Source organism: Leuciscus leuciscus (genome assembly GCF_965113295.1).
Source record: "Leuciscus leuciscus genome assembly, chromosome: 2".
NCBI lineage: Eukaryota > Metazoa > Chordata > Actinopteri > Cypriniformes > Leuciscidae > Leuciscus > Leuciscus leuciscus.
This window is the reverse complement of record NC_138726.1, coordinates 52523756-52537707: the sequence shown is the minus strand read 5'-3', so window position 1 is coordinate 52537707 and position 13952 is coordinate 52523756.

Genomic DNA, 13952 nt, shown 5'->3' with positions numbered 1-13952 from the left:
TTTACAATCAAAACAATACATAAGTTTGGGGCTCAGTAAGATTTTTTCTTTTTAAATGCATTCTTTTATTCAGCAAGAACGCGTTAATATTACAACATTTAAACGGAAGTGTAAGTCTTCTTTTCCAACGTGACAACATTTTTCATGACTATTCTTCTGCTTTCTCCTCAATATATATGAGAAATGACTTTCCATTGGGAAGCACATAGCTTGCATATGGCACAATATTGTCTTATGATTACCCTTACTGAACTTCAACTTAAATAATGTTTAAGTTTAAATTTAAATGTATAATAATGAAGGTTACTCGCCTATCAGTTTTACTTGTTGATTTTTAGCCAGGTTATGTCTATCGCTGTTAATCTCTCAAGTAGCCAATTAGAATTGGGTGGCTTTATTATACTGTTAAGACCAAAAAAATATGTTCAGATGGCAATTACAAAGTTTAATTACAAAATGCTCTCTTTTTGAATATTAAAAAACAACATATAGCCTAGCAAAGGAAATAATTCACTAAACTATGTAGCAAAGGACTAAGGAGGCTGTCATGTCACTGGCTGAACGCCAGAGGTCATTGTCTCCTTGTATATTGAACTGTTTCTCGCTCTCCATTGAGTTCACTTGTTATTCATTCCCTGTTCAGTTGTTTAAAGACAGTTGATTGAGTCTTGTTGGTTTGTAATGCAGTTCTGTGCAATTATGTAAATTTTTTCTGGTTTGATAATGTCAGTGACTGGATTCTTTTATGAAAATAAAGCTCTGCACATGAGTTATAACTGTTGAACTGAGACTGCAATGCATTTTTCAGATATTTGTTTTTTTAACCACTCTTTCTCTCTGATTATTTCCATATTATTTTTTGTAAAATTGAACAGAATAATAAAAAACACTTTCTGCATGGGTGGCTAAAATATAGTGTTTTATAAAGATGATGTTACTTGGTTGAAACTAGTAGCTCAAAGAATATCCTGTTTCAAAATAGTTATAAGGAATTAAGGAGATTTAATTTTAGATTTTTTTTTTTTTTAAATCACCATTCATTTGTAAGCAAAAAAAAGACAACAACAATAATTCTCTTTTTACTGTCAATTCTTACAATGTTTGCAAAACCAAATGATTTCAAATACAATTAAATATTTGTTTTAAATGTGTTACTTAATACACAAAGTTCAGTTGAGTTTATTCCCCAAACCATCAAGAACCCTGTCATCAATATCCATTAAAGGTGCAGAAAGCAATTTCTAAGCACAACACACTTGTAGCCAATCAGCAGTAGAGGGCGTGTCCAATCATGATGGGGGAGGAGAGAGAGAGAGAGCCAATCAGCAGTAGGGGGCGTGTCAACTCATGATGAACTAAAACAGCATCTGAACAACAGCACCAACCCTAACAGAATGTATCCCAGAGTGGTGGTCCAGAATGCAAACAAGTAGAGGGTCTTATTACAGTAGGGATCTCCAGCCACGGTTTGGTTGTAGTTAGGAGGGTAAATAGAGAAAACCCACACACTGCCTGTTAAAAAAACAAAAACAAATACATTTCAGAAATATAATTTATTTTAGATTACGATTTAATGACGTTGGCTATTTGATGAAACAGGCTTCCCTGATCCTGTTACTTCCCTGTTTAATCTGTTTAACACAAATTTTTTTGATTATGATTTGATGAAGTTGGCATCATTCTGTTACTATAATACAGTGAAGATGCTTTGAAACAATTGCAGTTGTATAAAGCACAATTGTCAAGTTGTGATCTATTTTTTGTGCAATTCCCCACTTGAAAAGGACAGTCCCTCCACATGAAGATCTTAACTGGATTTCACTCAATAAACAGCCATGGAATCAGTTGTTTGTCTTTTATTTACCATTCTTTGGTTGGCAGTAAACAGGTGAAAAACCGGCTGTCCTTCACCGTTTTGTGGAGGGCTTGGTTTTGCACAGTCACCTTGATGACAAAGATGAAGTTTCCTTGGTCTAGTGGTGCTATAAATGCTCCTTTCACTGTGGTTTAAAGACAACAACAGAGCCAGGTACTGGCACGCTCAGATTGCCTCAGATTTGTTCCACCTGGTTCTCCACTGATTGAAGGAGGAGGAGTTTCACCACTGAGGAGCTCCCAGGCAGTTTGTCAGCACACCTCCCACTCGATCTTCCCACGGGAACCGATGGAAAGATCGTAAATCAGCACCTGCTTACTGCCGGTCAGCTCCGAGTTTGGTCCTCAACTGGTAGCAAGACAACCAGGCGTCGAACATCTCTGTGCAGGACCGTGGTTTGGGTAGCGTCTTTCAGGACTTTGGCCGATGGCCGGTTTAGTGCGGGTTTTGTGACAGGAAGGCAGGAGCTTTGGACCACTTTGACGTTCACGTCTCGAACAATGCCCTTAGCATCTGGATTGACGCTCACCACCCGTCCTAGCTTGAATTGGCCCCTCACTGCATTTTGGTCGCACAACCAGACAATATCTCCGACAGCAACGTTGCGATGCGAAGTGTGCCATTTACTTCTCAGAAATAAGTTTGGGCCGGCAAGCTGGCTCCAAGACCTCCAGAACTTGTTGACCTGGTTCTGCATCTCTCTGAGTCTCTTGTAAGGGTAGTTTGCAAAGTCAAATGTTTTGATCTCACCGCTTGGAGAGGCTCGGCCCAGGAGAAGTGTGTTGGGTGACACATACTGCACGCTTTCTTCATGGCTCTGCACCCTGGCATCTATTGGGCATTCGTTGGCAAGGTTTGCAGCAAGTTGTAGTGTTGTCTGAAACTCGCTATAGCTGAGGCCAGTGTTGTTGCCCAGGCTCTGTAGTGCCTTCTTGAGAATGCGGACAGCGGCTTCAGCAGCCCCATTGCGGTGAGGTGAGTCAGCAGGGTGAATTGTCCACTCCCATTTGGTACCTTTTTGAGCCGACATCTCTTCTACTGAAGTTCTATTCTGAGAATCCAGGAACTGGTACAGCTCTCTTAGGACAGGTTTAGCGCCGATGAAGTTTGTCCCCGGGTCGGACCAGATCTTTCTTGGGTGCCCTCTAATTGCAGTAAAGCGTTGGTAAGCCATCAAGAAGCTCTCTGTCGACATTGTGTTGACCAGGTCTGCATGAATTGCCCTGCTGGCCATACAGCTGAAGACGACACCCCACACTTTCATTGAGACCCGTTTCTTGATGTCATCTTTGACAAGGTACGGTCCGAAGAGGTCGACTGTAGTGAACTCGAACGGAGCTGCAGGTGTGGCTCTTTCAGGAGGTAGGTCAGCCATTACCTGTTTGCACCTTCTTGCTCTTGACTTTTTGCAGAAAAGGCAGTTCTCCACTACTTTTTGGGCAATTTTCCTCCCTTGGATGACCCAGGCTTTCCTCCTCATTTTCAGCAGGGTTGCAGCCACACCTTCATGACCCTCATCGTGCGCCTCCCGTGCCAATAAAGTAGAGACCCATGCATTGAAAGGCAGAAGGGGAACTGCAGCGCCATCCTCCCTGAAGCCATGGATTCTCCCACCGCAGACTAGTAACCCAGATTCTGGCTCTCTGTACACAACCAAGCGGTCCGTAGTGGTAGCTGGGAACGTCACCCCTTCTTGAGCAGCAAGATAGATGTCTCTTATTGCCTCTTGACGTTCTGTGGCGGTGATAACTCCTTTTGTGGGAATCGCCTCCCACTTTGGGGTCTCGATGGACTTTGTTGCAGATATAAACTTTTTGGCGGCTCTCCAGATGAAAGCAACAGTCTTGATTAGACACTTTAGGCTACTAAAGCGCCTCTCATCCACCAAGTTTAGGACAGCTGCACCAGCAGGAAGTCGTCCCACGAGACTTGGAAGACTTCTTTTCGCTTGGGCTCTGGTGAGTGCTGCCACGAATGACTTCTTTTGCATATTGTTAATGCTTTCTCGAGCTGTCACAGACACATCTTTTGATGACATAATTGGCCACTCGCTCTCTGGAAGATGTAGAAACTCTGGCCCTTGCTGCCACTCTGAATGGGCATCAAGTTCATTTGGCCCAGCTCCTCGAGTGATAATGTCGGCTATGTTGAGTGGTCCAGGGATCCACCACCAGTCCTGTAGCCGTGTGCTCTCTTGGATCTCTCCAATTCTATTAGCGAAGAAAGTCTGAAATCCATAGCTTTCACGCTGGATAGCTCCAAGAACAGTCTGACTGTCTAACAAATGGTACCACCTTTTTATCTGGATCTGGGTATGCTGTTCAAAGTACTTTTTCAGGCGGCTTGCAAAGAGTGCACCGCAAAGTTCTGCTTTGACCGCATCCCCCTTCTGGTCTAGAGGTGTCAGTTTTGCTTTTGACTCCACTAGTCGAATTGTTAATTGTTTGTTGCAGTTCCACCGCAGGTAGAGGACAGCACCATAGGAGCTTTCACTGCCATCTGAAAAAGTGACAGCGACTGGTTCAGTTGTTGCCTTTGGTGGAGTAAGGGCTCTTGGGAACCTTACTTTGCTTAGCTGGACGTACTCCTCAAAAATTCCAATTGCATCTTTGCGGAGCTCATCCGACAGAGGAAGGTCCCATGTGTCCTTGACCATGCTGCATTTTGGTTTTGCCTCTTGGAATGCCCTTCGGACCAAGATAGCCCCTTTTGCTTTGATGGCGTTGTCAGGCCAACTGGGTCGTACAAACCAGCAACTTGACTCAGCAGTTCACGTCTTGTCAGCGGGTCTGGTGTCTGTGCTCGTACTTCTTCTAGCAGCAAGTCTTGCCCAAGTCTCATCTTTTTCTTCCGCCTGGAGAAGTTGACCCTTACCATTACATGCAACATGTCTTCATCCACAATGTAGCCGAGACCGAGCGCCTTGTTGTCTTCCTCCTTAAGCTGGTTCGGCAGGACAACAATATTTGGTGATGCCTTTTCTCTTTCTCCTTTACCTTGGCCTGAGAAGACCCAAGGCTTCAGTGCAAACCCTCCTGCTTTTAGAATCAGCTCCACATTCTTTGTGATGACTTTAAGTCTTTCACGGCAGTTGTGGGATGTCAAGATGTCATCGACGTAGCTGTGCTCATGTAATACTTGGCATTCATCTGTGAGGTGGCTGAATTGAGGCAGGTTAGCCGTCTCCCTCATGGCAAGTTGTGCTATGCAACCTGCTGGCTTGTCCCCGATATTCACTCTGGTTATGGCGTATTGTTCTAGCTCATCGCCCTCTGAATCACGCCACAAAAACCGGTGTAGATGGACTTCCCTCTCCTCGAGCCACACAGAATTGTACATTTTTCTAATGTCTCCTAGAGCGGCGAAGGAGCATTGGCGGAACTTGAGGAGGACAGCTCGGATCGAGTTGAGAACGTCAGGGCCTTTCATCAGAAGGTCATTGAGACTTTGGCCTTTGTACTTCTGACTGCTGTTCCAGACAAGTCTTACCGGAGTTGTAACAGAGTGGGGGTTGGGTGCGATAAGATGACTAATATACCAGACAGGTCCATTCCAGTTGGTTAGATCCTCTTTGGTCAGCTTTTTTGCAGCCCGGCGGTCAACCATTTCGTGGACTTGAGCACTATAGGCTTTTTTCCACTGTGGTTCTTTGGCGAGCTGTCTCTCTGTTCTAAGGAAGGTTGCCTCCACTGCTTTTCTGTTGTTTGGCAATGTAGATGGGTCCATGAGCCATGGATATCTTGCATGCCAGTGTGGACTATCACTGTGGTCATCAGCACCAACATAAGTCAGGCCACCCTTTACAACTTCCAGCTCCCTTTCTTCAGCCAGAGTCATTTCTTTGCCACCAGGTTGACAACTGCCGCAGCGACATCCTCCACATTTTGGGGTGCAGGGGGCGCCAATGCTATCCCATCTCCACCACTCAATAAAATCCCGAGTGGTAACAGCAGAACAAGAAGACTTGATGGTAGGTTTGGTGCAAATATGTTCTTCATACATCAATGCTGCTGTTCTCATGGACCTGGCGAAGTGCGCTCTGGACTGGTGTGCTGTAACTGTAGCCTCTTCAAACAGACCAGGGTGTGTCCCTGCAATTGTCTTTCCCAATGGCCCATCCCATAGTACAAGGTCCCCAACGGTGCGTATTTTCTGTGGGACCAGTCGCCCTTCCTTATGGCTTATCAAAAGCTGTATCTGTCTTGGTCTCACAAGTTCATCTTGAGGGACATCTGGAAAGAACTTTTGGAGTCTTTTGGCCGTCACATGTTTGTGGATATCTGCAATGCTGTCCAAACCATAACAGAGGAGTTGGTGGGATCTGAAGTTGCCTTGCTCTGTGCGGACCCGGATCTTTAGGAGGTACCGTTTTGTGGTAACTTGAACTTTCATTCCTCCCACACCGTGGACAACAAGGGTTATGGCTTCACTTCTAAGGTTCAAACGATCAGCTGCATCATGAGTTATATAGTTTGTATCCGATGCCAGGTCGATCAAAGTCCCAACTTTTTGTCCTGCATTGGCCGTGACCTCTAAGAGCATCATGATGACTGGCCACTCCACTATTCCATTCTCTGCTAGAAGGCTGGGTTGGTTGGACACAAGAGAGGTTCTAGCTATAGTGTTGCAAAAGACATTGCGACACTTCTCTGCAAGTTCAGGTGAAAGACTTTTAATGAACTCTTCTTGGGCTTGGGTGTAACGCTCTCTTGTGTCACCTCCCACTTTGCTGTTATTGTTGGACCTCTGGACGATATTCCCTTTGGACGTATCAGCTCTCGGGCAAAGGTAATAGTGGTGTTCTGCAGCACGCTGTTCTATGCAGTCTGGCCTCCTGCACAGGAACTCTGATTTACAGTAGTCACCTTCATTGTGAATCTCCAGGCATTTTTTGCAGGCTCCCAGCTTCCTGACAGCATCTCTTTTCTTTGACAGCTTAAGCGTGCGAAACTTTTGGCAGAAGTACAGCCTTTTCTTATGCTTGCCGTCTCCGCAGACCACACATCCTTGAGCCTGGTTGCTTAGTTGGGTGGAGGTTCTGGTTCGAGCTTGCCGAGGTTCAGATTTTGGTTTTGGTTCCTCCTCTCTCAGTTGGTCCAGCTTCTCATAGATGGCTTCTTGACCTTGAAGAAATTTGAGGAGGTAGTCAAATCGCTTGTCTTCTTCAGCTTCATCACCTTTGCCAGCTACATGAAGAAGCCATTCCTTCTTCAGGCCATCAGGAAGTTTACTCTCTATTGTTTTTGTTACAAGAGGGTTCTTTATAGCACCGGTCTTGCCAAGCTCGTTCAGATCGACTAGGGCTTTTTCTACAGATTGGATGAGCTCAACAATCCTCCTGGGCTGGTTACCTTTAACTGCTTGGAGTCTTTGGAGCTCTTCTACTATCTCAAGGGCTATAGTTGTCTTATTTCCAAAGCGGTTCTCCAAGACCCGGAAAACCTCCTCAGCAGTTGTGTAAGTTGTAAGGCGGAGGTCTCGTATTGTCTTCTCATCCACACTGTCGAGAAGTTGGAACTTTTTAACCTCTTTGGATCCAGTAGGTTCTCCCTGCATCTGGAGAGCTTCCCAATCTTTTTTCCACCGGTAAAACTCTCGGCGGATGCCAGAAAACTTTGGGAGGGCAGCTGGCTTTAATTTAATTGCTGGTGTGGCCACACAACTGATTGAAGTAGTACTCAATCTGCTGGTTTCTCTGACGTGTGCCCCTGTAAAGTCTGCTTGTCTTATTGTGAGTTTTGGCAGGATAGTTTCAAGGCCTTTGATACGACTCTGGAACTGTTGTTGCTCTGCTGGGGGGGCCCAGCACTTCCAATGTTTATGCACCTCCTTCGCAGCCTTCACAAGTTTCTCTAGTTGTCCGATCATGAAGAGATATGCATCTGGGTTTTTACTTGGGTCCACAGCTCCCACGTTTTCTGCTTGTGACTCTGCTGTTGTAATTGCTTGTGTCAGTTCATATTCCCCGAAATTGGCCCACAATGTCTTTTGTATGAGGTCCTTTAGCTCTTGCAGTTTTCTCTCACACTCATTGGCTGTTTTGACAAAGTCAGACTTTTGCTGCTCGCTCAACTCCTCTGCATCAGAGTTTTCTTCAATACATTGCCCCTCTACATCATCGTTGGCTTCCAGGACTTTGCCAGCTTCTGCAGTGAGCTTCTTAAAAATGTCTCTGAGCTCCTCTTCTGACATCATTGTATGCATTCGTAGCACATTATTGGCCAGACGGGAAAACTGACGCTTCGCTGATGTCCTTGCGGTCTTTAGCTGCTCCAACAGTAATGAATCAGCCATTTCAATCACAGCAGCAGGGCGGGAACAGTCTTTATTTGACTCTATGGACACGTGTGGTTACCTACCCATCACGTGGGTTTAGACAAATCGTTATTGTACATTTTTCACGTTAGTCGTTGCCGTTCTCTAGGACATCTCTCCTCTAGCTAACTTCCCCCCCCCCCAGAGTATTTCACATTAAAATCAGTATACAGGGTTTCATAGACAACCTTGAAAGTTGGGGCAGGTCGCGTTTTCTAAGTTTTGTTACAAGATGTTCACACGTTGGCAATAAATAAATAAAAATGATTAAGGGACCGTTCGGTATAATGGAATGGACCACCGGAGGAAAATAGGGGAGGGTCATGTCTTTTATTTCTTTGTTGAGGGGAGGGTCATCCAACTTTTTTTAGTCTAGGGGGAGGGTCACCCAACTTTTGTATTCATGAAAACAGCCAAATTTACCAGAAAATTTGACCATGTAGCTCTCTCAGTCTTGGCCCCCCATCGCTAGGAGATGGGTCTGACCCAACAAAAATCCAGTTTGGCGCTGTTTGACAAGGTGCATGCGCATCGGGCGTACACGCTCAGAAAAAGTGCATCATGTCAGAACAGAACGCGAATGAAATGTTTACCCGGCAAAGCTTTAAATGCACGAGCAAATAGTGAACTTTTGTGATTGCGAATAAGTGCAGTGTCCTGTGAATGTAACTCTACCGCTGCATTAACATGTGATGTGAACATAGGCGTAATTTGCGGGTGGGTCCCCACCACTTTTGAAACATCTCGTGGCACGATTGTACCAATACAAATAAATAAAACATCTCCAGGTAACTAGCAGAGCATTCATTTAGTTTGTATGTTAAATAAGAGGCGATCTAGCGCTGAAATGTGTTGTTTTTTAAATCAAGTGATCAAAGTGCTCGTTGCCGCCAATGTTGTTTTCGTCAACGATGACGATAACAAAATGATTTCGTTGACGCATCTTTTTTTTATGACGATAACGCGACGATGACTAGCTAAAAATGGCTCTAAGGTGACTAAAACATGACGAGACGTTTTCGAGTTTTCGTTGACGAGACGGAACGAAAATGATTTTAAGTCTGACGTTCACAATGCATGTCATTTCTGCCTATTTTGCGTGAAATCTGTCTGTTTAGAGCTAAAAAAGTATCAGCAATGCTGCCGCTTCCTATCCTTGTTTTGGGTAAGCCCACCACCCGGCTGCTGCCATGCCGCGCACCAGAATCCACACAACAACAACACACCTGCGGCTGCGGCTAGTCACTCGCCACACATCTTCGATATGAGGCGCCAGACTGGACAAAAGCGAAACGAACTGCGCGAGCGACAGTGCGCGAGAGAGACCGAGTGTGTCTGCGCGCGAGAGAGACCGAGTGTGTCTGCGCGCGAGAGAGACCGAGTGTGTCCGAGCATTAGTTTAGTAGGCTAATTGGTACAAAGTAATATATAATTATTAACTTAGATTATAACATCAATTATAACATCAATTATTATAACTAATTATATAATAAAGCCACAATTGCCAAAGTAAGAATGTTTTTATTCCTGGCTTTTTTGGATTAAAACAGTGATTCCACTGTTACCACTTTATCTGTGTGTAATGTTGTAGTAGCTCAAATTGAATTGAGTTACAACACTCGAATTGCAACACTTGCTACAACCTGTCAAACCTAAGCCCATTTCCAATACTTTTTAACCTAAATTAATTTGTTAAAGACTACTTTTTTTTTTTTTTACTAAAATTGACTAAAACTTGACTAAAACCTTTTTTTGTTTTCGTCGACTAAAACTTGACTAAAACTATGAAGTTTATAAGTGACTAAAATGTGACTAAAACTAAAAAGCATTTTCGTCCAAAAGACTAAGACTAAAACTAAAAGGGCTGCCAAAAACAACACTGGTTGCCGCTGCGATCAGTGGCGCGGATACGGTGTTCTCTTGGCTCGCGCTTCAATCTGTTGTGGAGACTCTCTATTCGTTCCTGTGAAATTACAAAACAAAATGCACACAAACGTGTCCCTGCCTGATATACAACCACAGATAAACATAATCGGTTTCGAATTTTGATAAAAAAAAACAAAAAAAAAACTATACGAGAGCGTATTAGAACTCAAAACCTCTGACACGCTTGGCAAGAGTTCTGCCACTGGACCATTTAAATACACGATTAAGATAGTCGGATCTATGCATTTATTCACGTGGAAAATCTCGCCACTAACAACATATATTAGACCTCAAATTAAACCCAATGTACTATTTTAATCGATTGCTGGACATCGTAATGTTATTGTACATACATCTTGATTTTAACTCATGGACTATCTGCTTCAGATATCCCAATTAGCAATGCAAACTTTTCAGATCATATGCCTGTATTTTTCTGTTCCATACTCTGGTCAAACTCTAAAAACTCAGCCCATGGGGCGCATGTCTCGTACCTTTACTACACGCTCCAGTGAGGAGTTCACTGTAGCATTTCATGAGGTGTGGAATTCTTCTGAAACGGAATCTACTCTACATAACTTGGATGTGGACGAACATCTTATTTTAACTCTACTTGCGCTTCTATCTTGAACAGTATTGCTCCATTAAAGCTTAAATTTCGTAAATCGGTGCCAATTCCCTGGCTTAATGAATCAGTGCGTTCCCTCAGACAGGCCTGTCGACAGGCCGAGCGCAAGTGGAAAAAGGACAAATTGCAGGTCTCGTATGAAATTATGAGAAATTCACTTTCTTCGTTTCAGAGGGCAGCCAAAGCTGCTACTGTACGTGTAAATATCTTTCTGATCTGATTATGAAAAATAGGCATAACCCTCGTGTCTTCTTTTCCACTAAATCCACCTGTTAATCTTTTCCCTGAGCCTTCTGTCTCCCTTTATGAAAGTTTTGGAAACTTTTTCACAAATAAGGTTTTGGCTATTAGATCTCACATGGCTCAGACTGGATATACTCCTCCACATGGTCTGTGTTTGAGACCATGCACTCCTGTAAGGCAATTGTGGATTGCCTTAAGCCCACTTCATGCCCACATGATATTGTTCCTTCGCATTTCCTAAAACACACTATGGATGCAATTGGTCCAGGTCTATTATCTGTCATTAATAAATGCTTATATACGGGCACTGTTCCAGTCTGCCTTAAACATGCTGCAATAACAGCATATATTAAAAAAACGAATCTTGATCCTTCATCTCTTTCCAGTTTTCGACCCATTTCAAATCTTCCTTTTATATCAAAGATCATGGAGAAAGTTGTATTGGCTCAATTACAATCTTTCCTGTTAAACAGTTCGATCAATGAAGTTTTTCAGTCAGGTTTTAAAGCATTACATAGCACTGAATCTGCTCTTTTAAGAGTCTTAAATGATATATATCTCACCACTGACTCAGGCAAACAAATGGCTTTGGTCCTGTTAGATCTAAGTGCTGCTTTTGTCACGCCTGGAGTCTTTGTGTAGGACTTCGTGGTTTTACAGTGGTTTCACTCTTACCTGTCAGATAGATGTTTTACTGTTCATTTGGGACAATACTCATCCACTAACAAACCCCTTGGTTGTGGTGTTCCTCAGGGATCAATCCTTGGGCCGGTGTTATTTTCTCTCTATTTGCTCCCCGTGGCCGCCATTTTAAAAAAACATGGTGTCTCTTTTCATCTATATGCCGACGATACACAGCTTTACCTTCCCTTGCAACGCAATAATAAATATACTCTTCAGCCGCTGTTAGATTGTCTAAACGAACTTAAGTCATGGCTTTCAAGCAATCTTTTAAACTTAAATGAAAATAAATCTGAGTTTATTATTTTCGGCCCCAAAGAAAACTGTGTTTTTGATTTTGATCTGGGCTTTCTCACCCCATATAACACAAAGTGTGCCAGGAATTTGGGCTTCCTTTTTGACTCCAGTTTAAAGTTTGACAAACAGATTTCAGCTGTTGTCAAGTCATGCTTTTACCAACTTCGCTTTCTCAGTAAAGTGAAGCCCATTTTATCAAGGAGTAATTTGGAAACAGCCATTCATGCATTTGTTACATCTAGGCTTGATTACTGTAATTCTCTGTATTATGGCATTTCTCAGGCTTCCATCTCTTGTCTTCAGTTGGTTCAAAACGCAGCCGCTAGACTATTTGAAGGGAAGCGAAAGTACGACCACACAACACCTATCTTAATGTCTCTGCACTGGCTTCCGGTAAAGTATAGGATTGAGTTTAAAATTTTATTATTTGTCTATAAAACTCTGAATAATTTGGCACCTCAATACTTAACGGATCTTCTGACTCTGTACACTCCATCCAGAAACCTGAGATCCTCTGACCTTGGCCGTCTTACAGTCCCTAAAGTAAAACGTAAAAAACGTGGTGATCGCACTTTTGCCGCTGCTGGGCCGAAGCTGTGGAACAGCCTTCCTCCTTCTATTCGGCATGCTCCATCTATCTGTACTTTTAAATCTCAGCTCAAGACTCATTTATTCACCTTGGCTTTTAACACTCTGTAGTTTGTCTTCCTGGATTTTTCTTTTATTCTTTTGAGTGCTTTTTGTCTTTTCTGGTATTTATGTATGTATATTGGTTTTATTTTTGTGTCTCTTTTATTCCTTGTAAAGCACTTTGCTCAACTTCGGTTGTGTCTTAAATGTGCTCTATAAATAAATGATTGATTGATTGATTGATTGATATATCTGATTTATGATTTAGCATTGTATTAGCATGGTTGTAAAAAAACAATGGCTATCTGAACATCTTATCCAAGCGCAAACCAGCACATAAGTAATCAATAAATTATCGGGGAGGGTCATGCCTTTTTTAACAGTCATTTTGGAGGGTCATAGAAAAATGTATTGCTGGCGAAATGAAGGTCAAGTCTATTTTGACTATAGATCTCAAAACTCCTCCGGTAGCCCCTTAAATAAAAAACGAACAGTCCCTAAGACATGAACATTCTTACATATAGCCCCTTTAAGTTAATTAATGTTAATTGTTAAAGTCTTTGTTAAAGACCCACACACAAAAGCACATTGACAGTGTTTTCCATTCACAGAATTCTAATGAAAATCTGCTGTTTGTTTGGCAAGTGTCTTTGTAATGGATTAACTGAACGACACACAGAAGCTTTCAGAGACCTATGAACACATTAAATGACCTCTTCCTCCCACACATGCCACCCAATCTTACCTCTGATCAGCCAGCAGAACAAGAAGATAGAAACCAGGACGTTCCACACAGTGCAGACGAGGCGGAGCACAGGACATTTTCTCTCACTGGAGGGAAGACAAGACAGCAAGGCCAGCAAAAAACCAAACACTCCACATACCAGCACATAGACTGGGATATAGTTCTGCTGGGGACAGTCTTTGAGATAAATGGCACCTGTGATGATACAGGAAACACAACAGCACCTTAAATAACTGAAGGTATAGGAAAGGAATAAATACAGTACTCACATTCACTGCAACACACCTATTACAATCTGAGCAATGGGCAAAGCCAGTAAGAGTGTTGATGAAATCACTGAAATACAAATCAGTCCAAAATAAGCTAGAGTCAGTGTACTTTATGTTCATTGGGTCTCATTCATGAAACATTCGTAAATATACGAGTAAATATGTGAGTGATTTGCGCGTAAAGAGACCTTCCCGAAAACTCTTCTCCTGATTTACAAATACTTCGTAAACGTCAGATGTGATAGTGAAATGTGTGTGTGTGTGTTAATGAATTCCAATCAGTCGTAAATGGGACGCGCGTGCACGCTCATTCTCAATTACCATAAATCCCGCCCATTAAAT